Raw genomic sequence first — 27,776 nt, forward strand, 5'->3', positions numbered from 1 at the left:
AGCCAGTGTAGTGATATGAGAGTCGGACTTGTAATTTCCTGCCTTTCTTGGAATACAAGTCCATATGTGCCATGGGGCAGAATCAAGAGTGGCCTAGTCTATGTCTTTTAGGGATGTGCAGTCATTCTCTTTGAAACGACAATTGTCATTTTCTGTCATTTCCAATCTGAAAGGACACAAAAAAACAACACATTTTTCTTTTGTTTAGTTGTCCATATTAGTTAAATGGATTTAACACACAATGCAGAAACAAAACAAAATGGGGAAAAAAAATAGTAGACAATAAAGGAAATTAAAGCTTTTCCCATGCATTCCCCTAGTCCTATTTGAGATGGAGCTAAAGGGTCTCCTTCAGTTAAAGCCTCCAACACCGTTAGGATGACCATTTCTCATTCTGATATTTAATTCCTGAGGAGATATTAGTATTTCAGTTGTTAAGATAAGTAAGAGCATCTTTTATTCAATTCATTATGGCCCCAAGTAAATCAGGGATGATGCTGCACCAATGTTGATCAGAACTGCATATAGACAGCACACCAACACATATAAATCATGAATACAGAACAGAGCATGAACTGAAGAGTATACTCTGTGAAGACTTGTTTTTTAAAACAGGGCACATGGCCATCAGTTTAAAAAATGCATAATTTTTGTATTCTGAAAAGTATATTTAAGATCCTGTTAGTCCCTACTAGAGTTAGATAAAGGTATATACCAATTGGTGTGGGGAAAGATTCAGGAACAATATTGTGTGCACAGCTCCCCCATGTGGAAGCTGGTCAAATGCTATGTCCCACTAGCATTTAGAGCTAAGGTACCATTTTGATTTATGGATTTTCCTTTTGTTTTGGGAGGTGCAGCATGTCCTATGCTGTTCTCTAATTTTTCTATTGATTAACTTCTATCTCCATGGAGCATATTATTTGGATGGGAGTTCTTTCCACTCTCCCAATCAACCTTTATGTCTCTAAGTAATTTATTTAAGTTTGGAGTGCTAAATCCTTTTGTACTCAGTTAAGCTTACTTAATTTTGCTCTTCAATCCAATAGGAGAGGTTCCCTTCCAGCAAGAGGATTCTAAGATCACCAAGATCCAAGGAGAGGTTGACTTCCTGTGAGAGGAGGAAGGTAAAAGGGGAGAGAAAGGTATCACCCTTGATGCTACAAGAAGAGGTAGGAGATAAAAGACTAGGTACTTTAAAGTACACCTTTGATACTTCAGCTACCATGGGTGGGAAGCACAAAATCAAGTAACTAAAAGAACTAATTGATTGAATATACGAAACATCTACATTTAAGAAAGACAATAAAAAGTAACAAATTAACTAAAAGCATTTGTGCCAGCTTGAAAATAAAGTACACAGCTGTAAAGATTTTAAATCATCATTTGCAGCTATCAGTTAAAAGAGAAACCTGGAAACCACCACATAACTCTCAAGTGTCTTGTTGAGTAGTGACTTTAATATTTTCTGTGCTGTGTGCAAATACGTAAAAAGAGAAAAAAAATAACAGCAATGTGAGGGCCTTGAAAGAAACTCTCCTTCCCCCCCCCCCCCTCGCGCAGGAAACCCTGGAAAGAAAATCTGATGGAATAAGAACAGTGTACATCTACATAAAAGTGTGAGATTCGACCTCTGAAACTGTTACCTGGGTTCCACCATCATAGAGGGTACATATAAAAAGTAAAAAAATGAAATGAAATAAACTAGGCTAAAAAAAAAAAAAAAAAAGGAACACAGGAAATCAGATAAGAAAAGAAGCAAAAGCATTAAACATGCAGGCTGATATTCTGAAGAAAGACTGCAGCTAGATGTTTCCAGTCCATGCTACAGCCACTGGAGAGCACTATAGTCCATTAGTTGTTTTTTCTTTAAGAAACATTTAGCAAAGCCAAAACCAAGCACCTTACTTCTTAAAACTAGCTACATTCATGCCCCTGCTCACATCAGAGGTCTCAGGTTATCAGATTCTGGCAATGCTGTAAAACCACTTTATACCTAAGAATAATATTTTTGGATTTTTATCTGCCTTTCCAAACAATGCACAATGCAGCTTAAAGCATTATTAGTATTCAGGTACAATAAGCCCCTTGCCAAAAGAGTTTACAATTTAAGAGCCTGATTTACTAAGGGGTTTTTTTTTTCCCATTCTGTGTCTATAGGAAAAATGCTTAGTGAAAGTGAGGTCCTGAGTGAGTACCTGAGGCAACAGGAGATAAGTGATTTGCTCTAGCAGGGCAGCAGGATACCTTTCTCGTTTTGGGGAGAGGGCAGCAAACAAACTAACCTCGGCCCAGTTCCCATGCTCTCTAGTTGCAGCTATTGTGTGGAGCAAAAACTTAGTTGGGCCATGGCCCATTTCATTCTGTTGCCTATGGTCACAAAGAATGCCAGAGGAATCCTCCATTCCCTTGTTCACAGCCCATTCCTCTATCCATTAGAATTGTAAGCCGCTTTCAGACTATTTTGGAAAAAGAGGAAATTCGATCGATTGGAAATAAATAAATAAGCCAACAAGCAGGTGGAAAGCAGGAACACACCAAAGGACAAATCCACTAAGAGAGGGGTGTGTTCAAACAATTGAAAAACATCTACAGGAAAAGGCGCACAGGTGGCGAATTTTCAAATTACGCATGGCGACCCGATCGGCCTTTTTCCTGTTCCCTACCACCCTGCCTAACATTCCTTCCCTTTCCCCACTTCACCCAGACCTCTAACCTCTACCTAGCTATCCCAAATTATTTTATTTCACTACTTACTGCTCCTCCTGAGCAGAAGTATTTTCCACACACCGGCAGCTGGCCAGCGTGCACTTCTCACTTTTAACTTTTACAGTTGCACCCTTATGTTTTTTTCTATTTTCCTCATTTTAACAAAATTCCCCTTTTGAAATTTTAGTGTTACAGCTGTAGATTTACATGTTGACCCCAATCACTATTGCCAAGTGGCCTCCATCACTGTTACCTTCTTACCAAATCCTGCGTTCCACTAAGAATTAGATCTAAAATAGTTCTCTCTTGTTGATTCCTGAACCAATTGTTCCATGAAGCAGTTGTTTATTCCATGGAGGGAGGAGTAGCTTAGTGGTTAGAGCAGTGAGCTACAAACCAGGAGACCAGGGTTCAAGTCCCACTGTTGCTCCTTGTGACCTTGGCAAGTCACTTTACCCTCCATTGCCTCAGGTACAAAACTTAGATTGTAAGCCCTCTGGGGATAGAGAAATACCTACAGTACCTGAATATAAACTGATGTGATATCTCAGATTGAATGCTGGTATATCAACCTAATAAATGAAGGTTGACCGACGTGCCTCAAATGCGCAGTAGAGAGCAGCTCTACCGCGCATGCGAGCACGTCGGTCACAGTGTGCCTCTTAAAAATAAAAATGGTGCTGTAGGAGCGGCAGGAGCGGCGGCCCGAAGACCCGGAGCGGTGGGAGAGGCGGCGGCGGCACCGGCCCGAAGACCCGGAGCGGCGGGAGTGGCAGTGGCGGCCCGAAGACCCAGGCTGGAGCGGCGGCCCGAAGACCCGGAGCGGCAGCCCGAAGACCTGGAGCGGCGGCGGCATGCGCGCGAGGGAGGGACAGACTTCCTTCCGTCCATCTGTCCCTCCCTCGCGCGCATGCCGCCGCCGCCACTGCCGCTCCTGCCGCTCCGGGTCTTCGGGCCGCCGCTCCCGGTCTTCGGCGGAGATCGACTGAGGGGAGGAGGGAGGGGGGGAGAGAGGAGTGACTGAGGGGAGGGGAGGAGGGAGAGAAGAGTGACTCAGGGGAGGGGGGGAGAGAGAGAGTGACTGAGGGGAGGAGGGAGAGAGGAGTGACTCAGGGGAGGAGGGAGGGGGGAGAGAGGAGTAACTGGGGGGAGGGGGGAGTGACTGAGGGGAGTGACTGGGGGAGGGGGAGATGGGAGTGACTGAGGGAGGGAGGAGGGGGGAGTGACTGAGGGGAGGAGGGAGGGAGAGAGAAGAGTGACTGAGGGGAGAGAGTGGGGGAGGGGGGAGGGAGCATGAGGGGGAAGGAAATGATCCAAAAAAAAAAAGTTAATGTAGCCCGTTTTAACGGGCTTAACGGCTTGTAAAAATAATAAATAAATCCAGGAACTTTACATGTCTAGCATGGCCTGATGTTACATTTACCCAGTCAGTATTGGGGTAATTGAACTCTTCCATTATTTCTGCATTGCCAAATTGGTTAGCTTCCCTGATTTCTCTTAGCATTTTATCATCTGTCTGATCATTTTGGCCAGTAGTATACATTTTGGACAGTAGTATACTCTTATCACTATACTCTTACCTAACACACATGGGATTGAAATACACACTCCAAAAAGGAACATTCGTTCAATGAATAAAGGCCTCCTCAAAATTCCTCACGCAAAAATCACGAATCTAGTATCAACCCGAGAAAGAGCTATATCCATCGCCAGCCCATCTCTATGGAACTCCTTACCTCTCAATCTAAGAACTCAATTTGACACCAAAACTTTCAAAAAAGACTTAAAAATCTGGCTTTTAACCAGAGCCTTCTCAGATGATCTTAACCACCAACACCATCAAACTCCCAACCAGACAACTCAAAAGAAAACAGAAACACCGCCCAATTAACCCTCGATGGAACAATAAAATCTCGAACTCTACAATATACATCTATGAACTTTTTTTACCTATATAAACTTATCCCCTTTAATCCCCCAATGTTACTCAACTTTATTGAAACTCTTTGTTAAAACTCTATTGTTACTCTCCTAATTTTCCTGCCCTGTAAACCGTTATGATGGCAAAACCGAATATATGGTATACAAAACATGTTAAATAAGTAAGTAAATAAATAAATAAATATAGATTCTGTGCATTTAGTCTCTCGCAGGATCTTTATCCTGTTGAACTCTGTACCATCCCGGACATAAAGTGCCACCCCACCACCAAGTTGCTCCTCTCTATCATTGCGATATAATTTGTACCCTGGTATAGCACTATCCCATTGGTTATCCTCTTTCTACCATGTCTCTGAGATGCCAATTAAGTTTATGTCATCATTTACTGTTATACACTGTAACTCTCCCATCTTACTTTTTAGACATCTGGTATTGGTATACAGCCATTTCAAAGTGTGTTTTTTGTTTGTAGTAACAACCTGCTTTTAAGTTGATAGGGATCATTTGGAATCCTTTAGCTCAGGTGATCCTATACTTATAGGTACATGGACTACTTTTACTTTTATTGGAACCTCTCTGTTGGGATGCCCTAACTCTCCTGTTTCATTAGTATCCTTCAAAGACACCTCCCTCCGAACCATGCATGCACTGCTTAGTGACGTTTGGTTTTCCCCCTTGTTCTAGTTTAAAATCTGCTCTATCTCCTTTTTAAAAGTTAGCGCCAGTAGCTTGGTTCCACTCTGGTTAAGGTAGAACCCATCCTTTTGGAAAAGTCTCTCTCTTCCCCAAAAGGTTGCCCAGTTCCTTACAAAACTGAATCACTCTCCCCTGCACCATCATCTCATCCATGCATTGAGACTCCGGAGCTCTGCCTGCCTCCGGGGACCTGCACATGGAACAGGAAGCATTTCAGAGAACGGTACCTTGGAGGTTCTGGATTTCAGCTTTCTACCTAACAGCATAAATTTGGCTTCCAGAAGCTCACTCCCATATTTTCCTAAGTCATTGGTGCCCACATGTACCACGACAGCTGAGAGAGAAATGGCTGCTGGAGCTAATGGGGGAGAGAGAGAGAGGGCTGCTAGGCTTCAGGGGTAGAGAAGAGGATATTGTGTCAGAGCTGATGCTGGTACATAAATGTGTAATGAGGGTAGAAGTGGTGGAAGAACACGAACTAAAGGTTTTCCTAATGCCTAGGGTACCTAATACCCTTACCTCAGCCCTGGGCTCATGACTCTTCCCCGAAACTGTCATGGCAATGAACGGACTAGGTATATTGGGGGAAAATCCTCAGGTAGTTGTCCTGTATTGAATACAAGTTGAGGGTGCACTTTTTCATGTGGCCAGAGGTGGCGAATTGCTTGCCTATGGCTCTGGACTCCGGAGCAACATTCAGAAAAATTTCTTCACAGAAGGGGTGGTGGATGCATGGATCAGTCCCAATGAAGGTGATGGAAGCAAAGACAGTAACAGAATTGAATAAAGCCTGGGGCCAGCACAGTGAACGGTTAACAGCTGAATGAGAAGTGAGGATAAAGCCAGAGATGAAGTAGAATCTGTGGCATTGCAACAGAAAGTGAAAATGGCAAAACATGACTGGTCCGCTCTGTTCTATGCTTCTGTGATTAAACCAGCAACCGCAGAGCTCTAGAGATCTGCACTGCTGTCAGTCTGCCAGGAAATACACCTCAGGCCTCAAGGTAGGTCTGGTCTGCAGCAGAGTTTTCCAAAGATAAACAGAGGAATCCACTGGGACACCATACTGACAGCATGGAAAGATTACTATTGGAAGGAATTATAATTTGTCCAATTTAAAATTAAGCAGGAAATTCCTCCCAGGAGCCTACATTCTGGGATGCACATCTCCATAGTCTGTGGATATGTCTGGACATAGGAAAAAAAATGACCCCCACCCCTGTCAAAGTCCTCAAGTCACTCCTGACAGGTCCTAGACGATCAGATATAGATAGGACACCAAAGACAAAAATTATCAGAGAGACACACATACCCTGAAAGTATTCTAAAGATACAGAAAGAGAGATGGAACATATAAGAGGCAAAAGCAATATGTTTTATGATTGTGGACCCTTGGACTGGGACGAGTGATGATGTGAGCACTGAGGGATTGCCCCCAATGGATCTCATCTCCGGCAGGTGGAGCTGGTGAGAACAACCTGGCAGGAGCTTCACCTACACCAGCCTTCGTTCCCCGCAGGTTGGTCCCTTGGGTGCCGGGGCTGGCAGGACTTAGGCGAGGGTGCCTCGTTGAAGACGGTGAAGCTGAGGATGAAGATAAGGCCAGAGGTCCGGGTCAGGGCAGGCAGCGAAGGTGCAGAACGGAGTCCAATCCGAAGATCTGGGGCAGGCAGCAGACAGACAAGAACGAAGTACCAGGCCAACGGTCGAGACGGGCAGCTGGCAGGCAGAGACGAGAAGACACGCCGAGGTCAAACCAGGAGATCAAGCTGAGGAAGGGATCACAGGAACTGGAGGACGAGGAGGAGACCGGAGACAGGAAGAAAGGCATGGGCAGGAAAGCAGGAACTGGAACACCAGGACAGGACTCAGGAACCCAAGGACTGGAGCAGGAGCAGGAATGGAACCAGGATCGGGATGAAGGTAGGAACAGGAACATGAGATGTCTGGAACAGCAACTAGCACTCCGAGGAGACGACTTGTTGCAAAGGCAAAGAGCTGGAGACTGCTGTGGGGTTTAAATATCCCTCGAGAGTGATGTCATCCATCAGGGCCGGGCCAAGGTTTCCCACCACAGCCCCTTTAAAGGGCGGAGCTTCTCGCACATGCGCACCTAGGGAGAACCCTGCCGGTCGGAAGAGGACGGCGTTTGCAGCCACGTGTAAGGCCGCGGTCGGCCTGCTGCAGAGCGGGGCGCACCACGCTGGCCTGCGGTGGCGGCCGGCAACAGCAAAGGTAGGGGGGACTGGCCGAGGCCTGCTACGGCCGGAAGTCGCAACAATATGACTGTGCAATGATTCTTTGTAAGCAGTAATCCATAAGGGAAAGAGTTTACATCCAATACCTGAATGTATTCCACTTGAAGTAACTGAAAAGTGGAATATAAATCTAAATAGATAAATATTAATGAAACTAATTTAACTAGTTTAATCAAATAAATCAGTTGTTGTGGATATAATAGGGTCAATTATAAATATAACTATATAAATAACATACACACAACTGCATGTACATTTTTCTTGCTATTTTCCCCTCCTTTGATATATGTGTGTATATAACTATACTAGTTATAAATTATATATATTTTATATAAACAGTATATCATATGGGGGTACAGGCAGAAGGTCAGAGACCACAAAAGGCCCTGTAACCTCCCAGGATTCCCGCACAGAGGGTAAACGCAGAGTCTTTTCAAGGCCCTTGGGATCTGTGCCTCTCTGCAGTTCTTCTGCACACCAACTGTAAGCACTCAGAAAATAATCACGCCTTAGACTTGTGCTTTTGTTCAAAACAAAAAGTCTTTACTGAACTGATGGCAGGAACAAAAATTCTCACTACTAGACAGAGCACCACTGCAACACAAAGTCCAAAATTTCTAACAGTCAAATTAAGTCTCTTTTTACCTCCTCACATCTCTTCCCCATAAGAAAGCTCTTATGGGCAGGTACCCTTTTCACCCTGGGCCCTTCAATGTATCTGGTAGGTAGATGAATTATTTTCCTTAAGGGCTCTTGTCTCTTTCTGGTGTCTCATGCTGATTGTAGCTGAATCAGTCTTCACTCTGATTAACTTTCCCAGGCAGAATTCCTCTCATCTGGCACTTCCCAGTGAACTCATCTCCAGCTCACTGGAAAATCTCTTTCTCCTTAGGCTTCCAAGCTTTACTCTGGCAGACTTTCCCAAGCAGATGCCACTCTTCTGACATCTTCCAGAGCACTCGTCTCCAGCTCTCAGGAGAAATCATTGCCTCCTCAGGATCTGATGATCATGAGACCCTCTTCCTTTTCACTTTGGACTTCCAGGAACCTCCCTCCTAAAATCCTTCATCTTGAGACTCCTTTGGTCCTTCTCTGTGAAGAGATAGGACCTATGACACCACTCTGCAAAGGGATGGCTCCAAAACTAGCAGGACTCCAGTTCTTAGAATCCCTACAGTCACCCAACTCTCTCTTTATGGGATCAGTGGTTTTATACTCTCCCAACACCTCTTCCAGTGGGGAGTGGTACTCCTCTGTCATCACATGTAGGCAAGGTCTAGTAAGACTCTGTCACATCCCAATGGCAAATCACATTTTGATCTGGGGAATCTGGAAAGTCTTCAAAGGGTCATCTCAACTCAGCACACCTCTAGATCAACTGCATGAGGAACCAACAGTACACCTGTAACAAGGCACAAACAGATAATAAAGGGCAACATTTAATCAAGACCTTTATGGTAGACCATCTCAGGGGAACAAGATGTCATTCTTTTTCTGTGGCTCCCTCTGGAGGGGTAGGAGCTCATCTTTGAGGCCAGGCTGCTGGGCGAAAAGATACCCAGTATTTAATCCGCTGATCTCCTAATGGAGTCTCATACCCAATTGCCCCTCTCGGAGAGATTGCAGATCTGAGACAAGCCATACCTCATAATAATCTGCCATCTCTAGATCCCTGACATCAAGAAACATTTTGGCCCCACAACATCCACAAGTAGGCTCAAACTCCTGAGAGACAGCTAACTCATGACGGTTCACCCAATCCTACCTAATCACAGGGATGTCATCCTTCAGGCTTACTTGAACATATCCCCAAACTGTCAATGCTTCAGACAAACTCATCACCTCTCTGCCAGGTGTCACCACTGGTACCTCAAAATCATAGAGATCCAGGTCAAATTCCATAGCCATGGTTGGATCAGAGGCAAGCTGCACATATTCCGCCGTGGTGTTTATCTCGGTAACTCTTCTTGGATCCTAACAAGTGCATTTTGCAGTGTCTCATCCTCGATCACTTCCAGAGGTTCATCCAGGGTGACTATCAGTAACTGGAAAATATTGACCATAAGTTTCTCTTTCTTCTGAGAGGGTGCTGAGTCAGGGCCCATTGCCTGATCTGGCCAGTGCCAACTCCATCTGCTTCTGACCTCACTAGAATAAGGCCAGGTTGGACTTTGTGGAGCTTAGCAACCATTCCTGTACCTCTGAATATATGTCCCTCATCACCCAAATCACTCACCCCAAGAGGATTCTGTGAGTCAGCTTCCTAACTCTCTTGAACACCTCTGGGCTCCTTTTCGCTCTGACCCTTGGATGGCTCAGGGACCGGACATCTAAGAGGCTGCAGCAACCCATGGTTCACAACAGTGTGGGACCTAGTTCTTGTAGTTCATGGTAGTGAGGACACTCCTCTTAATACACTGTATCCATTCATTCCAAAAAGGCCCAGACCCAATGGAACTGCGAACAATATGATTGTCTCATGGGATACAGTGAAGTCTCATCATGCTTATCCAAAGTTGAGTCCATCTCTTTCCCTTGAAATGTCATAGACCCTGTATGCCACTCAACCGGCTCAGTCATTTCCATTTCCTCATCCTACTCTGCTCCATCAATGTGCATGCTCCACGCCATCCCGTTCACACATGCCATGCTTACATTCCTTGATGATGTCATTCCACATATTTTTGTCTGGTTCTGGATTATGTTGTGCGCCAATTGAGCATCTCTCCCAGAAAGTTCCTTGCATATGGAAAGATCTGGCGGGTCAAAAGATTGCAGTGGAAATCTTAGATTTTGTGATTAACCAATTCAGCTGAATTCTTCAGGGTGCCTTCCCAGGTGGGGGATATGCCTCCCAGCATCCCAAAAGCCCCATAGGCCCATATTGGATATCATTTTTATGTAGTCCCCATCTCCTTCTGATCCTGGGCATTGGGAGACAAGGGGAGGGTCAGAGACCACACAAGGCCCCATGATCTCTTATGGTTCCTGCACAAAGGGGAAAGAAGAGTGTTTTCAAGGTCCTTAGAGTTCTTATCTTTCTGGGGCTCTTCTGCACACCAGTTCCAAACATTCAGAAAATTACCACTCCTGACACTTATGCTGTTGTTCAAAACAAAAAGTCTTTACTAAGCTAATGACAAGAACAAAAATTTCAGAAAATAGTACACTACTAGACAGTGGTGAACTTTTCCAGGCAAGATTTCTCATCTTTGGTGAACACCTCTGAAAGACTGGTGAACTTTCTCAGGCAAGATTCCTCACCTCTGGGATCTCCCAATACAATCATCCCTGGCACCCAGGAAAAAATGTGCTCCTAAGGCCTCCAAGCATGACCCGAGCAATTTCCCAGGCAAGCTGCCTCTTCTCTGGCATCCCTCAGTATACTTATCTCCAGCTCTTAGGGGAAATCCTTGACTCCTCAGGATCCCTTTGGATGTGATGCTCTTAATACCCCTTCCTAATACACACTGTCTGGTCTTCCAGGAACCTCCCTGCTAGAATCCTTCTCAAAACTCCTCTGGACCTTCTCTATGCAGAGATATGTCACTCTGTGATGGGATGGCTCCAACACCAGCAGGACTCCAGTTCTTAGAATCCTTACAGTCTCCCAGCTCTCTCTCTCTTGCTGGGGAGTGGTGCTATTGCACTCAGTGAAGCTTGGGACAGGCCTGCGTCCTGATGCTCTTACCATCAGCTCGGGCCCTCATATGCAGCCTCCCGACATTGCAGCCAACCCCTTACCGGCTGACACAGCCACCCCCCGCAGCATAGCTAGGCTAATGATGCTGCAGATCTTGCTGAAGAGGCTCCTTGGGCATGCACGCGCCTGACTTGCCAGAATTTAAAGAACCCGCTGTGGGAAATCCTCCACAGTACCCTCTGATAACATCACAGGCCCTTCAATATAAAAAGCCTACCTGGGCACACTTCCAACACCTCCTCAATAGGTCGACTACATTGGAGAAGTACATTGCCTCTGTGTTCCTGGTTCTTGTTTCCAGATTCCTGCTTCCTGGTTCCTGATTCTGCTGCGTGTTGTTCCTGAGTTCTGGTGTCCCGTTCTGGTTCCTTGGCAGTCTGGTTTGTGTTCTCAGTTCTCATCTTCATGGTCAGTCTCCCCTTCGTCTGGCTTCATAGAAACATAGAAACATAGAAACATAGAAATGACGGCAGAAGAAGACCAAACGGCCCATCCAGTCTGCCCAGCAAGCCTCCCTCATTTCTTCTCCCATACTTATCTGTTTCTCTTAGCTCTTGGTTCTAATTCCCTTCCACCCCCGCCATTAATGTAGAGAGCAGTGATGGAGCTGCATCCAAGTGAAATATCTAGCTTGATTAGTTAGAGGTAGTAGGGGTAGTAACCGCCGCAATAAGCAAGCTACACCCATGCTTATTTGTTTTTACCCAGATTATGTTATACAGCCCTTATTGGTTGTTTATCTTCTCCCCTGCCGTTGAAGCAGAGAGCTATGCTGGATATGCATCGAAAGTGAAGTATCAGGCACATTTGGTTTGGGGTAGTAACCGCCGTAACAAGCCAGCTACTCCCCGCTTTGTGAGTGTGAATCCTTTTTTCTTCTCCCCTGCCGGTGAAGTTATGCTGGATATGCGTGAAGTATCAGTTTTTCTTTTCCCCTGCCGTTGAAGCAGAGAGCTATGCTGGAAATTCGTGATGTATCAGTCTTTCTCCCATGCCGTTGAAGCAGAGAGCCATGCTGGATATGCGTCGAGAGTGAAGTATCAGGTACATTTGGTTTGGGGTAGTAACCGCCGTAACAAGCCAGCTACTCCCCGCTTTGTGAGTGCGAACCCTTTTTTCTTCTCCCCTGCCGTTTAAGCAGAGAGCTCTGCTGGATGTGTGAAGTAACAGTTTTTCTTTTCCCCTGCTGTTGAAGCAGAGAACTATGCTGGATATGCATTGAAAGTGAAGTATAAGAATGGAGTGATCAAGCTAGTTGAAAGGCATCAGGAATAGAGGAAGGTGGAGGTAGTAATTTGGATATTTGGTTTGGGGTAGTAACCCCCGTAACAAGCCAGCTACTCCCGTCTTTGTCAGTGCAAATCCTTTTTTCCACATTTCCTCTTGCTGTTGAAGCTTAGAGTGATGTTGGAGTCACAGTAACCATGTGTATGTTTATTGAATAAGGGTATTGTCTCCAGGCAGTAGCCATCATTCTGGCGAGTCACCCACTCTTCATTGGCGGCCTCTTGACTTTATGGATCCACAGTGTTTATCCCACGCCCCTTTGAAGTCCTTCACAGTTCTGGTCTTCACCACTTCCTCCGGAAGGGCATTCCAGGCATCCACCACCCTCTCCGTGAAGAAATACTTCCTGACATTGGTTCTGAATCTTCCTCCCTGGAGCTTCAAATCGTGACCCCTGGTTCTGCTGATTTTTTTCTTATGGTAAAGGTTTGTTGTTGCCTTTGGATCATTAAAACCTTTCAAGTATCTGAAAGTCTGTATCATATCACCTCTGCTCCTCCTTTCCTCCAGGGTGTACATATTTAGATTCTTCAATCTCTCCTCGTACGTCATGCGATGAAGATCCTCCACCTTCCTGGTCGCCCTTCTCTGTACCGCTTCCTTCTTGTCTTTGTCTTTTTGTAGATACGGTCTCCAGAACTGAACACAGTACTCCAGGTGAGGCCTCACCAAGGACCTGTACAAGGGAATAATCACTTCCCTTTTCTTACTCGATATTCCTCTCTCTATGCAGCCCAGCATTCTTCTGGCTTTTGCTATCGCCTTGTCGCATTGTTTCGCAGACTTCATATCATTAGACACTATCACCCCAAGGTCCCTCTCCTGCTCCGTGCACGTCAGCCTTTCCCCCCCCATCGAATACAGTTCATTCGGATTTCCGCTCCCCATATGCATGACTTTGCACTTCTTGGCATTGAATCTCAGCTGCCATATCTTTGACCACTCTTCCAGTTTCCTTAGATCCCGTCTCATTCTCTCCACTCCTTCCGGCGTGTCCACTCTGTTGCAGATCTTAGTGTCATCCGCAAAAAGACAAACCTTACCTTCTATCCCGTCCGCAATGTCGCTCACAAAGATATTGAACAGGACCGGTCCCAACACCGATCCTTGCGGTACACCACTTAAAACCGCTCTCTCTTCAGAGAAGGTTCCGTTTACCATCACACATTGTCTTCTGTCCATCAACCAATTTGCAATCCAGGTCACCACCTTGTCACTCACTCCCAAGCTTCTCGTTTTATTCACCAGTCTCCTGTGCGGAACCGTATCAAAAGCTTTGCTGAAATCCAAGTATATGACATCGAGCGCTCTTCCTTGGTCCAATTCCTTGGTTACCCAGTCAAAAAAGTCAATCAGATTTGTCTGGCAGGATCTTCCCCTGGTGAATCCATGTTGCCTCTGGTCCATCAATTCTCCGGACTGTAGATAGTTCACTATTCTCTCTTTCAGCAGAGACTCCATTACTTTTCCCACCACCGAAGTGAGGCTAACCGGCCTGTAGTTGCCAGCCTCCTCCCTGTTCCCACTCTTGTGAAGCGGGACCACCACCGCTCTTCTCCAGTCTCTCGGCACCACTCCCGTTTCTAGGGATCTATTGAACAGGTCACACAGCGGACCCGCCAGAACATCTCTGAGCTCCCTCAATATCCTTGGATGAATCCCATCAGGCCCCATGGCTTTGTCCACTTTCAGGTTCTTTAGCTCTTCCCACACATTTTCTACTGTAAAAGGATTTTCATCTATTCCACTTCCCTCCAGTTTCTTGTTGTGTAGAGATGGTCCTTCTCCAGGGTCTTCTTTAGTGAACACAGAGCTGAAGTATTCGTTTAATATTTCTGCCATTTCTTCGTCTGTCTCCACACATTGATCATTACCACCTTTCAATTTCACTATACCACTTTGGACCTTTCTCTTTTCGCTGATGTATCTGAAAAATGTTTTGTCACTATTTTTTATCTCCTTGGCAATCCTCTCTTCTGCTTGATTTTTTGCCAACTTGATTGTTTTCTTCGTCTCCCTCAGTTGATACAAATATTCTTCTTTGTGCTCCTCCCTTTGGGATCCTTTATATTTCTTGAATGCTGTTCTTTTAGCTTTAATTTTGTCAGCCACCTCCTTTGAGAACCAGATAGGTTTCAATTTTCTTTTGCTTTTCTTTATGTTTCTAACATATAGAGCAGTTGCCTTGGTGATTGCTCCTTTTAGATTGGTCCACTGCTGATCCACATCTCTCTCGTTCTCCCATCCTTTAAGTTCTTCCTCCAGGTACTTTCCCATTTCCTCAAAGTCTGTGTTTTTGAACTGTAAAACTCGGGTCTTTGTGGTTCTTTTCCCTATTCTATTAGTGATATTAAACCATACCGTTCGATGATCACTGCTGCTGAGGTGGGCGCCCACCTGGACATCTGAGACATTATCTGCATTATTGAGCAATAAGTAGAGTATAGTAGGGATGTGAATCGTTTTAGGACGATTAAAATTATTGTCCGATAATTTTAATATCGTCTTAAACCGTTATGGAACACAATACAATACAGATTCTAACGATTTATCGTTATAAATCGTTAGAATCGTGAGCCGGCACACTAAAACCCCCTAAAACCCACCCCCGACCCTTTAAATTAAATCCCCCACCCTCCCGAACCCCCCCCCAAATAACTTAAATAACCTGCGGGTCCAGCGGCGGTCCGGAACGGCAGCGGTCCGGAACGGGCTCCTGCTCCTGCATCTTGTCGTCTTCGGCCGGCGCCATTTTCCAAAATGGCGCCGAAAAATGGCGGCGGCCATAGACGAAAAAGATTGGACGGCAGGAGGTCCTTCCGGACCCCCGCTGGACTTTTGGCAAGTCTCATGGGGGTCAGGAGGCCCCCCACAAGCTGGCCAAAAGTTCCTGGAGGTCCAGCGGGGGTCAGGGAGCGATTTCCCGCCGCGAATCGTTTTCGTACGGAAAATGGCGCCGGCAGGAGATCGACTGCAGGAGGTCGTTCAGCGAGGGTTCCGGCGCCTCGCTGAACGACCTCCTGCAGTCGATCTCCTGCCGGCGCCATTTTCCGTACGAAAACGATTCGCGGCGGGAAATCGCTCCCTGACCCCCGCTGGACCTCCAGGAACTTTTGGCCAGCTTGTGGGGGGCCTCCTGACCCCCACGAGACTTGCCAAAAGTCCAGCGGGGGTCCGGAAGGACCTCCTGCCGTCCAATCTTTTTCGTCTATGGCCGCCGCCATTTTTCGGCGCCATTTTGGAAAATGGCGCCGGCCGAAGACGACAAGATGCAGGAGCAGGAGCCCGTTCCGGACCGCTGCCGTTCCGGACCGCCGCTGGACCCGCAGGTTATTTAAGTTATTTGGGGGTGGGGGATTTAATTTAAAGGGTTGGGGGTGGGTTTTAGGGGGTTTTAATGTGCCGGTTTTTCGATTTTTCGATTTTTCGATTTTTTAACGATTTTTCACGATTTTTCACGATATTTTACCCCCCCAAACAGCAACAATACGATTCCCTCCCCCTCCCAGCCGAAATCGATCGTTAAGACGATCGAGGACACGATTCACATCCCTAGAGTATAGCACCTTCTCTCGTGGGTTCCAACACCATTTGTTTGAACAAAGATACTTGCATGGCATCCATTATTGCTCTACTATTTTTAGTTTCTGCAGAGGGGATTTTCCAGTCTACATCTGGCATATTAAAGTCACCCACGATCACCACTTCTCCCTTCTTACCTATCTTATGGATGTCTTCAATCAGATCTCTGTCCAGCTCTTCCTTTTGGTTTGGAGGCCTGTAAACCACTCCAATATAAATGGACACTCCGTCATCTTTTTTTAGGTCGACCCATAGAGCTTCTTCTTTACCCCAACTTCCTTGTAGCTCAGATGCTTGGATGTTGTTTCTGACATAAAGAGCCACACCTCCCCCTTTTCTATCCTCTCTGTCCTTCCTTAACAAGTTGTAGCCTGGTATTGTTGTATCCCATTCATGAGATTCTGTGAACCATGTTTCTGTGATAGCAACAATGTCCAATTCTGCCTCAGCCATTAGGGCCTGCAGATCTGGGATTTTATTTCCCAAACTATGAGCATTTGTGGTCATAGCCTTCCAGGTACTCTCTTTAAGGTTATTGCTTTTCCTGGACTCCTTATGAGATATTAGTTGAGATTTGTTATTCACTTTACTCTTTCTGTTTGTAGTTGTGCCACTGTTGACAGAGTTATCCATCTCAATTAGATTTTTCTTTTGGTTATGGATCTTGAAATACTGCATGCATTGTGTTTTTTCTCTCTTTTCTGGTAATACTGCAATGTTTTTCTGAAGAACTTCCTCAGTTTTTAATATAGAGAGGGCTTGTTCTTTTTGCATTTGGTACATTGTGTGTCTCCTTATCACAGGTCTAATTCTACCAGAGCCCACTGTAATCCTGGATTGTAAAGAATTTCTTAATGACCTGTTTGAGTGGGAGGGTGTACCTGTTGGCTGCTCATCTGTCAAGAATGGATGACTTTGGGTCCTACCTGAGCCTAATGGATCTCCTTTTCTTGACTCCTGGTTTTTCCGTGATATTGGGGAATTATTATCTGTGTAATGCAATGTGGGTGTAATACTTTTAATTGAAGCTAATTGAGCTTTTATCTCAGTCAGCTCCATTTTCAAGGAAGAGAGTTGTGCACAAATTGGGCAAGCTCTAAGTTTCCAGATGCTTTCCCTCAGCATCTTGTCTTGCTCCTGTGGTTCCTCATCCTTCTTTCTCCTCTTTGTTCCTCATCTCTTTCGATTGGACTTCTGGCTTGACCTCGGATTGGACCTCGACGCTGCTTGACCTCCATCTCCTACTGACCAGTGCCTGTTTACCATTACCGACTGAACTCTGCCTGCCCCAACCACTTCCTAATCCACAACACTGAGTGAACTCCGCCCTCCAGGGCTCCTCCCAGCAGGTTGTGCTACTCAGTCCAAGGGTCCACTCCTGTAACAGGTGCTCCTTCTTAGCACATTGACATCACATGCAGATAAGTTCTAGTAAGACCTTTGTTACACCGAGGGCACACAGACCAGCTGAAGCTTTCACATGCATATTTATAAGGGCCAGAGAAAACTTTCTGGGGCAGAAAATGTTCATCCTTCCTCCAACACACACACATATTTATAAAGATATAGATACACACACACACACATCCATAAATATGTGTTTTGTACCTTACCCATAATCAGACAACTATATATCCTCACTGAGCATTTTCTCGTAGCCAAAGTCTTTGGATTGATTTGACAATGTTTCCAATACTGGCCTTTCCAAAGTGGTAATTATAAAAACATAATGGTTCATACCAAGGGTCCATCAAGCCCAGCATTCTGTTTCCAATAGTGACCAATTCAAGTCACTGGCAGGATCCCAAACAGTATATAGAGCCCATGCTGCTAACACTCAGGGATAAAAAGTGGCTTTTCCTAAGTCTACTTGGTTAATAACAGTTTATGGACTTCTCCTCCAGAAACTTGACTAAACCTTTTTTAAAGTCAGCTCCACTAGCTGCCTTTACCACATCCTCCAGCAATGAATTCCAGAGCCTAATTTTGTGTTGAGTGAAAAATAATTTTTTCCAATTTGTTTTAAATTTGCTACTTACTGACTTCATGGAGTGTCATCCATAGGAAGAACCAGTTCTACCCAAGTGGACAATATCAAGCATAGCAGTTGTCTTCAAATGTATATATATTAAAACTGTTGCACTCGGGAGTGGACCCTTGTCCTGGAGCAGTGGAGAGAACGACTCCATGGTAGGAACCAGGAAGCACCTGCTCCCAGGGGGCAGAGCACTGGAGGAGACAGAGGCTAGGATGAGCTTCACCACTGGAAGCCCGCGGTCCCCCTGGGTGGAGCCCATAGGGACCCAGGCCGCTTGGACTTAGGTGGGCCTCACAGGGTCTCCTGGAAAAGGTAGTAGACAGGTGTGCCCACAGACAGCAGGGAGCGCGGTCGGACTCGAGGCTGTAGGTCTGATGGAGGAAGGATGACCAGAATCAGGAAGCGTGTTTAATCAGGCAAAGGTCGGAATCCGGGAGTCAGTCCGAGGAGTAGTCAACGAGGCAGAGGTCAGGTTCTGGAGATCAGACGAGATCACAAGGCAGGCAGAGGTCAGGTTCTGGAAGCGGTCAGACGAGGTCGTTGGACAGGCAGAGGTCAGGTTCCAGCAGCAGTCAGATACTGGAATTTGAAACCCAATTAGCAAAGAGCCAAGACAACTAAGGAGAGAACCAGTTGCGAAGGCAAGCTCTGGTTGTCAGAGCTTGCCTTGAATAGACCTGAGGAAATGACATCATCAGGGAAGGCCCTGCAGTCCTAGCGCGTCGTGTCCCCTTTAAATCTCGGGGAAAGGCGCGCGCTAGGGAAATCCCCGGCAGGAACGGAGCTCGGCGGCGGATGAGCCACGCGAGAGGGCCTGGAGGTGGGCGGCGATGGCGTCCCCGCCGTGCCGCACAGTGGAAGAGGGTCGTCCGGGGCGCAACAAAGAGGTGAGGAGAGCCGGCCATGGGTTCTGTGGCCGGCCTTCGCAACAAAAACATGCAAAAAATAACACACTTTAGCCCTTAAATAATGCAAGTCATTACAAAGTGGAATGTGAAGGGCATATGCACTACACTAGTAATACTGGAAAGACAATAACACGAGGAATCCTTTTACCACTTCAGATCATCCTGAGTTAAAATCTGTTTCAAATGCAATTCCTGAATACTGGAATAGACTGCACATGGCATAAGCATGCATTCAAGGGCAAATCTTATGGGAGAAAAAAATGGGCACTGTGAGATTAAGGAATTTTTTTTTGTAATCTTCCCTGTATGAAGCATGTGACTCCAGTTCACATTTTGTATTCTATGCTGAAATGAGCTGAATGGAATTATATGCAGATCCATTAAATTCCAAACTGCACTTTCCCATTAAACATACTGGCTCTGAGCCTGAATAGATGAAAAGAAATTACTTTTCTTATTTTCTATTAGCATTTTGATTTCAATCACAAAATGTCATCCAAAGACTGTCCACCTGGTTGACGACAGGCAATGAGTATGGGTCAGCAATCCAGAGCCGACCTTATCCTGCAACTAATCCAGGATTCAATCTCCTTTACAAACTGAAAAAAATGTCCTGTTGACGTATTTAGCTACTGATTGTCCTTGAGCTCACTTGGAGGATGTTCATAGGTATGTTGGTATGCAGCATTTCTTAAAAACCTACGTTGCTCATTTGATGACAATTTTTAAAAGGAATGGATTGTGTGTGATTATTCTCAGTCTTATGGACAGGAATGGGAGTGGTGTACAGCTTTAATAGCTAGCAGTATTGGTGGGGAGTTCAAGACCAGTGATTACTCAGAGATTCAAGCTCAAATGACACATACATAAGCTCAATTTTGAACACTTGATTTCCATGTGCCCTATATGCTTTGTTAGTTGTTTTTTTGATGTATATGTTATGTGACAGAGCAACACCATGCACAGCAGTGGTACTGTAGAAATAGCACCAAAAATACATTTCCATCATTCAGCATCTGAGCTGCTGCATTGAATGGGCTGAAGTTCAGAAGTGTCATGAAGGGCTAATACGTGGGCTAATATTAGTGGGAAAAGTAGCACTGAAGAGTTCAGTCTCACCCTGTGAAAATTGTGATCCTTTGAGGAGAGAGGCAAGAGAATGAGAAAAAATATAAGCAGAAAAGCATCTGCTGCTGAAAAGCAATTTCATGAGGTCAATATTCAAAGCCATTTAGATGGATAACTCCCAAAGTATCCATCTAGATGGCAAGTTTTGAATATTCCTTGCTTATCTGGATAAAAGTTAGTTGCTAAGTCACATATCACATAAGAAAAGCCTATATTGGGAGCGTTCCAGGATAGGACCCAGTTAGGAGAATAACATTCAGCTAACTCCAGTATTTGAAGTCAGCTGAATAAGTTATTTTGCTAGCTCAACACGTGCCTGCTAGCAGATCTAAAGTTATTCAACCTCATATGGCCAGATAACTTTAACTTTATTGGCTATATTCAAAAGAATAAAACTGGTTAAGAGGCACTTCAGCGTTAAAAAAAAAATTAAGAAGCTCGCAAGCCTAGCAGCCAAAATAACAGTCTAGTCCACCACAATCCCCACCCAACCCCCACCCACCCATGCTATGGTAAGCGGCCCTACTGGGCTGAGAATCCCTATCCCTTCAAACCCCTCTAAAGAGATTTAAATCAATTTTAAAAAGAAGAGATCAGGCACTGGCTTCCCTCCCTCCCCCTTTTCCCTCCACCCCAGTTCTAACCCTCCTATCCTTCCAATACCTTCAATGTATAAGCTGTTCAGCCCAATCGCAGTAACAGCCTACTATGATCTGGACCCGACACTTCTGCCATCGTTAGGGAGCTACACTGGTAGCATAGGCTTCCAGCATATCTTCCTAGAAGCGATAAGCTCCCTGTCATGGCAGACTAGTATAGTTTCAGTATATTTATTTTATTTATTTATAGCTTTTCTATACCGACGTTCATTTGCACATCACATCGGTTTACAGTGAAACAACTGGAAAAAAATGAAGACATATAAATAGCATAAGATAAGAAATTACATCTCAAAAACTTTCAGACTGCTCAAACATTTCAGGGCAGTTGAGTTACAGTTAAGTTATAGAAGGTAGGCTGAAGCTTCAAAGTAGGCAGTGATATAGAAACAGATAATGGCAATTTTAACAAATACAGAGTAATGATAATAGTAAGAGATACAAAAACTTTATACAAAGGCCTTTGTGAAAGTACTCGAGCTTAAGGGCTTGGTAGTCAGTGTGTGCGGGTGTCATGAGAAGGCCTGCTTAAACAGTCAGGTTTTCAATATTTTTTTTTTAAGTTTGATGTGTTTGACTCTAGTCTTAATTCTTGGGGCTTTGAGTTCCAGATGAATTCTTGGGGCATTGAGTTCCAGATGAATCGAGGTGAAGTGTGTAGATTTGGGTAAGGGTATCTGCAAGGTTCTGTTATTGGCGGATCTGGTGGTTCTTTGCGGGGTTTGAAAATGGAAGGAGTTATTGAGCCAGTGTACATTTTGATTATGTAGAGTCTTGTATATTAATGTTAGACTCTTAAAGAGTATTCTGAAGTGGATCGGTAGCCAGTGGAGGTCTTTTAGAATAGGGGTGATGTGTTCATTTTTTTGGGTATTTTTAAGGACTCTGGCGGGGGTATTTTGTAACAGTTGAAGGGGTTGAGTGTTTCCGCTGGGAGTCCTAACAGTATAGTATTGCAGTAATCCACTTTTGAGAAGATTATCGCCTGAAGGACCGTTCTGAAATCATTGTGTTGTAGGAGGGGCCTTAATTTTTTTAGTATGTGTAGTTTATAATAGCAGTCCTTCATTGTTGTGCTTATGAATTTTAAGCTTAGTTCTCTGTCTAGGATTACACCTAGGTCTCACATCCTGCGCGATTGGGTGTATCAATTGAATGGAGGTGATGTCAAATAGGATCTTGTCATTTAGTTTGTGACATATTATTAGGAGTATAGCGACAGCAGAAGCGCCAGGTCCCTGTAACAGTAGACTGCTACCCCAATCTGAGCTGAGGAGCTTAAGGATTGAAGGTACCAGGAGAGTAGGAGGGTTAGGGTTGAGGTGAGAGGCTAGAAGGGGCAGGGAAGGAAACCCAAAAAGAGGTATTTAAACATTATGAATGTGGGACTGGAGAACGGGCAGGGAGAATGAGGCAAGCTGGCACTGGACCTTTTCTTTTTTAATTAATTTCCATCTTTTTAGAGGGGTTTGGGAATGGGAATGTGCAGCACAGTAGGGTCACTTGCAATAGTTGTTTGGGGGGGCTGTCATGTGGGTCACTAGGCCCGTAAGCTTTTTTTTTTTTTTTGAGTGCTGTAGTGCCATTTAACAGAACATAAGGAATTGCCATGCTGGGTCAGACCAAGGGTCCATCAAGCCCAGCATCCTGTTTCCAACAGAGGCCAAACCAGGCCACAAGAACCTGGCAATTACCCAAACACTAAGAAGATCCCATGCTACTGGTGCAATTAATAGCAGTGGCTATTCCCTAAGTCAACTTGATTTATAGCAGTTAATGGACTTCTCCTCCAAGAACTTATCCAAACCTTTTTTGAACCCAGCTACACTAATTGCACTAACCACATCCTCTGGCAACAAATTCCAGAGCTTTATTGTGCATTGAGTGAAAAAGAATTTTCTCCGATTAGTCTTAAATGTGTTACTTGCTAACTTCATGGAATGCCCCCTAGTCCTTCTATTATTCGAAAGTGTAAATAACCGAGTCACATCTACTCGTTCAAGACCTCTCATGATCTTAAAGACCTCTATCACATCCCCCCTCAGCCGTCTCTTCTCCAAGCTGAACAGCCCTAACCTCTTCAGCCTTTCCTCATAGGGGAGCTGTTCCACCCCCTTTATCATTTTGGTTGCCCTTCTCTGTACCTTCTCCATCGCAACTATATCTTTTTTGAGATGCGGCGACCAGAATTGTACACAGTATTCAAGGTGCGGTCTCACCATGGAGCGATACAGAGGCATTATGACATTTTCCGTTCTATTAACCATTCCCTTCCTAATAATTCCTAACCTTCTATTTGCTTTTTTGACTGCTGCAGCACACTGAGCCGACGATTTTAAAGTATTATCCACTATGATGCCTAGATCTTTTTCCTGGGTGGTAGCTCCTAACATGGAACCTAACATCGTGTAACTACAGCAAGGGTTATTTTTCCCTATGTGCATCACCTTGCACTTGTCCACATTAAATTTCATCTGCCATTTGGATGCCCAATCTTCCAGTCTTGCAAGGTCCTCCTGTAATGTATCACAGTCTGCCTGTGATTTAACTACTCTGAATAATTTTGTATCATCCGCAAATTTGATAACCTCACTCGTCGTATTCCTTTCCAGATCATTTATAAATATATTGAAAAGCACCGGTCCCAATACAGATCCCTGAGGTACTCCACTGTTTACCCTTTTCCACTGAGAATATTGACCATTTAATCCTACTCTCTGTTTCCTGTCTTTTAACCAGTTTGTAATCCACGAAAGGACATCGCCTCCTATCCCATGACTTTTTAGTTTTCGTAGAAGCCTCTCATGAGGGACTTTGTCAAACGCCTTCTGAAAATCCAAATACACTACATCTACCAGTTCACCTTTATCCACATGTTTATTAACCCCTTCAAAAAAATGAAGCAGATTTGTTAGGCAAGACTTCCCTTGGGTAAATCCATGTTGACTGTGTCCCATTAAATCATGTCTTTCTATATGCTCTACAATTTTGATCTTGAGAATAGTTTCCACTATTTTTCCCGGCACTGAAGTCAGGCTCACTGGTCTATAATTACCCTGATCGCCCCTGGAGCCTTTTATCCCACCGAATATCCCAGATAACTTTTATCCCAGAATATCCCAGATAACTTATTTGGCAAACTTTAGCTGGATAATTATCCATTTTCTGGCTTTTTGAATATTGACCTCCTTGAATTTGTTTTAGAAGAAGTAAAAGAGCTATCTTATTGGGCAAACTGGATGGAACATTTAGTTCTTTATCTGCCAATATTTATTATGTTACTACTGGGTGAACATAGGTGATCATACTTTTGTTCAAAGGGAAGATTTTCTTGGCTTTCAGATACCAGTCTAACTTTGTACAGTACTCTTATCAAATTAAAACAGTAAAATATTACTATAATAGTTCTGATACAGAAACTAGATTTTTCAATTGCATGACAGCTTCACCTGTCTAATAGTGAAGCTATATAAGAAAGAGGAGACCTGGTAGGCAGTTTGACAAGCTTATTACATTGGGTTACATTCTTGTGAAAATGGCAGGCAGTAGAGAATCTTGTCAATCTGCATTTAGAAACGGTTGATATTCATGTGTGTTACATAAGCTGTGCCATGCTGGACCAGACCAAAACGTCCATTGAGCCCAGCATCCTGTCTCAGGCCAATCCAGGTCACAAGTTAGCTGGCAGGATCCCAAAGAATAGATCCACTCCTTGTTGCTCAGTCCCAGGAGTAAGCAGTAGCTCATGAATAAAAGGTATAAAAATAGCAAGACCCAATGTCTTTCAGGACAGAGCTTAGAAGCTAAATTTGAAATCAGCAGCTTGTGCAGATTGCATGGTAAGAGGCATGTGAAGACATTTGCCACAAAAGGGAAAATGGCAAAATCTAGGCTTTTCCTATTTGCAAAAACAAAAAAATATATCAGAGATAAAAGGAATTAAATATCTGTGAATTATCTTTGAAGTTAAGAAGCAATAAAACAGGAAAAGGATGAACATTTGCACCAGCAACTCCCCTTCAGTTATGATATCAATACACCAATAAAAAAAAAATCCTTCTTTGCTAGGGAATCCAACACTATAAGAAACAGAGCAGGAAAACTATACAGTGGCAAAACAGAGCACAAATTAAAGAAGAATTTACCAAAAACTTCAGGGATTGTTAATTAATGACACCACATTTATAGGAGAAAAAGGTGATTTCCTGTAGCCATATATGGGGGAAACCATTATATAAAAAGGAGGCTCCATGAATCTTCCTCAAGACTCTGACAGGAGCATGCAGGAGGAATTCTCCATGATTTTAGTAATGAAAGTTTAAAGGAGTGTTTATCATTTCCCCAACTTTTTACACATTATAAAATTCCATGCAAACAAAATATGGAAGTATTATCATGTATTTGAAAGCCAAAATAATAACAGAAGCCAAAACTTTAATGGAAAAAATAGATTTTCAGAAGTGAAATAATTCCACCCTGTTTTTTTTTATTGTATGTTATGCTTTTTTGCACATATTTTTTGGAAAGTAAGAAATTCATGAATGAATAGTATCGCTAGCCTAAGGACTTTTCTCCCAATAATTCCTTGGACCCTCACTCACGACATTAGGGATGTGAATTGGGCTTCAGACGATTGAAAATATCGTTGATATTTTCAAAATCGTCAGAAATTGGGGGCTCCCCCGAAACGATAGGAAAACCCCACGATATTGATTGTGGGGGTTCTCTTATCGTTTTGGGGGAGGGCGGGAAAAATGGCACACAAAAATAACCCCTAAACCCACCCCGACCCTTTAAAACTAATCCCTTTGCTTCCCCCACCCTCCCTACTCCCCCAAAAACATTTTACAGGTACCTGGTGGTCCAGTGGGGGTCCCGGGAGCAATCTCCCGCTCCTGGGCCGTCGGCTGCCACTAATCAAAATGGCGCCGATGGCCCTTTGCCCTTACCATGTGACAGGGTATCCATGCCATTGGCCAGCCCCTGTCACATGGAGGGAGCACTGGATGGTTGGCGCCATCTTTAAAAATGGCGCGGGCCATCCAGCGCCATTTTGATTAGTGGCAGCCGACGGCCCGGGAGCGGGAGATCGCTCCGGGGACCCAACTGGACCACCAGGTACCTGTAAAATGTTTTTGGGGAGGTTGGGAGGGTGGGGGAAGCAAAGGGATTAGTTTTAAAGGGTCGGGGTGGGTATTTTGTTTATTGGCTCGGGTGCAGCCGATAAACAAAACCGCAATCAGGCCCGATGAAAAAAAACTCACATGTGAACAGGAATCCGAACCGATTCCGGTTCCGATTCACATCTCTACACGACATACGGCTTTCGATATCACCTGTTAGCCATTTAGACGGATACATTTTCAGTTATCCATCTAAATTACTTTTGAATATTGTCCTCTCTGTGTCTATGGGAAAAATGCTTAGGAAATGAGTCCCCTAGATTGTAAATCCTCAGGGGCAGAAATCCACTGACTGTACCTTCTAGAATATGTAACTGAATATGTAACTCTCTTTGAGCTTAGATTTGGAAAGACAGAACATTAAATCCACAATCCAAAAATCCAAATCATTCCTGATTGGATAATAGACTGCAGTTTCGATTCAACTCGAACACAGCAAGCGTGTCCCTGAGTCCTTTCCTCCTCCGAGAGTGATCATGCTCTTCATTACCAAAGATAATGAGCTCAGTGCCGGCAAACAGGCACCCACAAGCTCACTGTTCATTAACTTTTAAATTCCCAAATGAGATTTAAACAGAAAGCGCCAGAAGGAACAAAAATAACCTTATTATGTAGAGTCAGAGTCATGCAAATGGGCATCAAAGAGGAAAGGGGGGGGGGGGAGGAAGCACAGTTTAAGCTAGAATTAGAAAAGATCATGCAGAATCAAAGTTTCTATTTTTCCTCTGTTAAGTGGAATTACTCTACAATTTAGCCTTGTTTTACTCCTCCCCTCCCATATACATTTATAAATCTTAGATAAAAAAAGAAACTATAGTCAAATACCAGAATAATGTTCATAATTTGTGTGCCTGCTCATATCATAAATTACCCTGTTTTCCATTTCCCTCAAGTATGGCTTTAAATCAAAGGCCAAGAAAGAAAGAGGGCAGTGCGGAGGTGAATGTGGCTTGCGTGCATCTCGCTGCATTTCTCAGAGCTATTTTCCTTTTGAGAGTGTTGGAACTTGAAAAGGGAGACTCGGATTTATTCTGATAACAGAGCTATTGTACTCCAACATGCAAGGCAATAAAGCCTATTGGGATAAGTTTAGAAATTGGGAGATAGTGACAGGGCAAGGGAGGCAGGGAGGAGAAATCACAGAAATGCAAACAAAAAGTTCCACGCAGAATTAATAGAGCCTACTTTCCAGACACACATGTGTATATAAATATGTGGATCCAAAAAAAATGATCCAGTCGAGATACCATTAGACCCCCTGATCTATTGAAAATTTGGTGTAAATCAAACACCAAATAGAAAAGAGGCCAATATTCAAAAGTTCTGAATTCAGATAACCTATCCATCTAAAGTTAGCCAGATAGGTTATTTGGGATATTCAATGGGATAAATGCCCCACTACCTGTAGTTGCATAACTTTAAACTAAACCGGATATTTTTTTGAAAATCACCATTTAGATGTAAAGGACCATGCTGCAGGGTTCCAAAAAAACCCACATTGTGGGCATAGTGACCCTATTACTATCCCTTTTCCCATTCTACCTGAGCTTGCAACCTCCCACCAAAACACCCTTCATCTCCAAAAGGATAAAAATAAAATAGCCAGTTCTGGCCTCCCCCACATTTTTAATAAAATGGAAGCTTCCATGGCCCCCTTCCTCTTCCCTCCACCTCCTGCCCACTC

The sequence above is a fragment of the Rhinatrema bivittatum genome, chromosome 8, assembly GCF_901001135.1.
Source record: "Rhinatrema bivittatum chromosome 8, aRhiBiv1.1, whole genome shotgun sequence".
Classification (NCBI taxonomy): Eukaryota; Metazoa; Chordata; class Amphibia; order Gymnophiona; family Rhinatrematidae; genus Rhinatrema; species Rhinatrema bivittatum.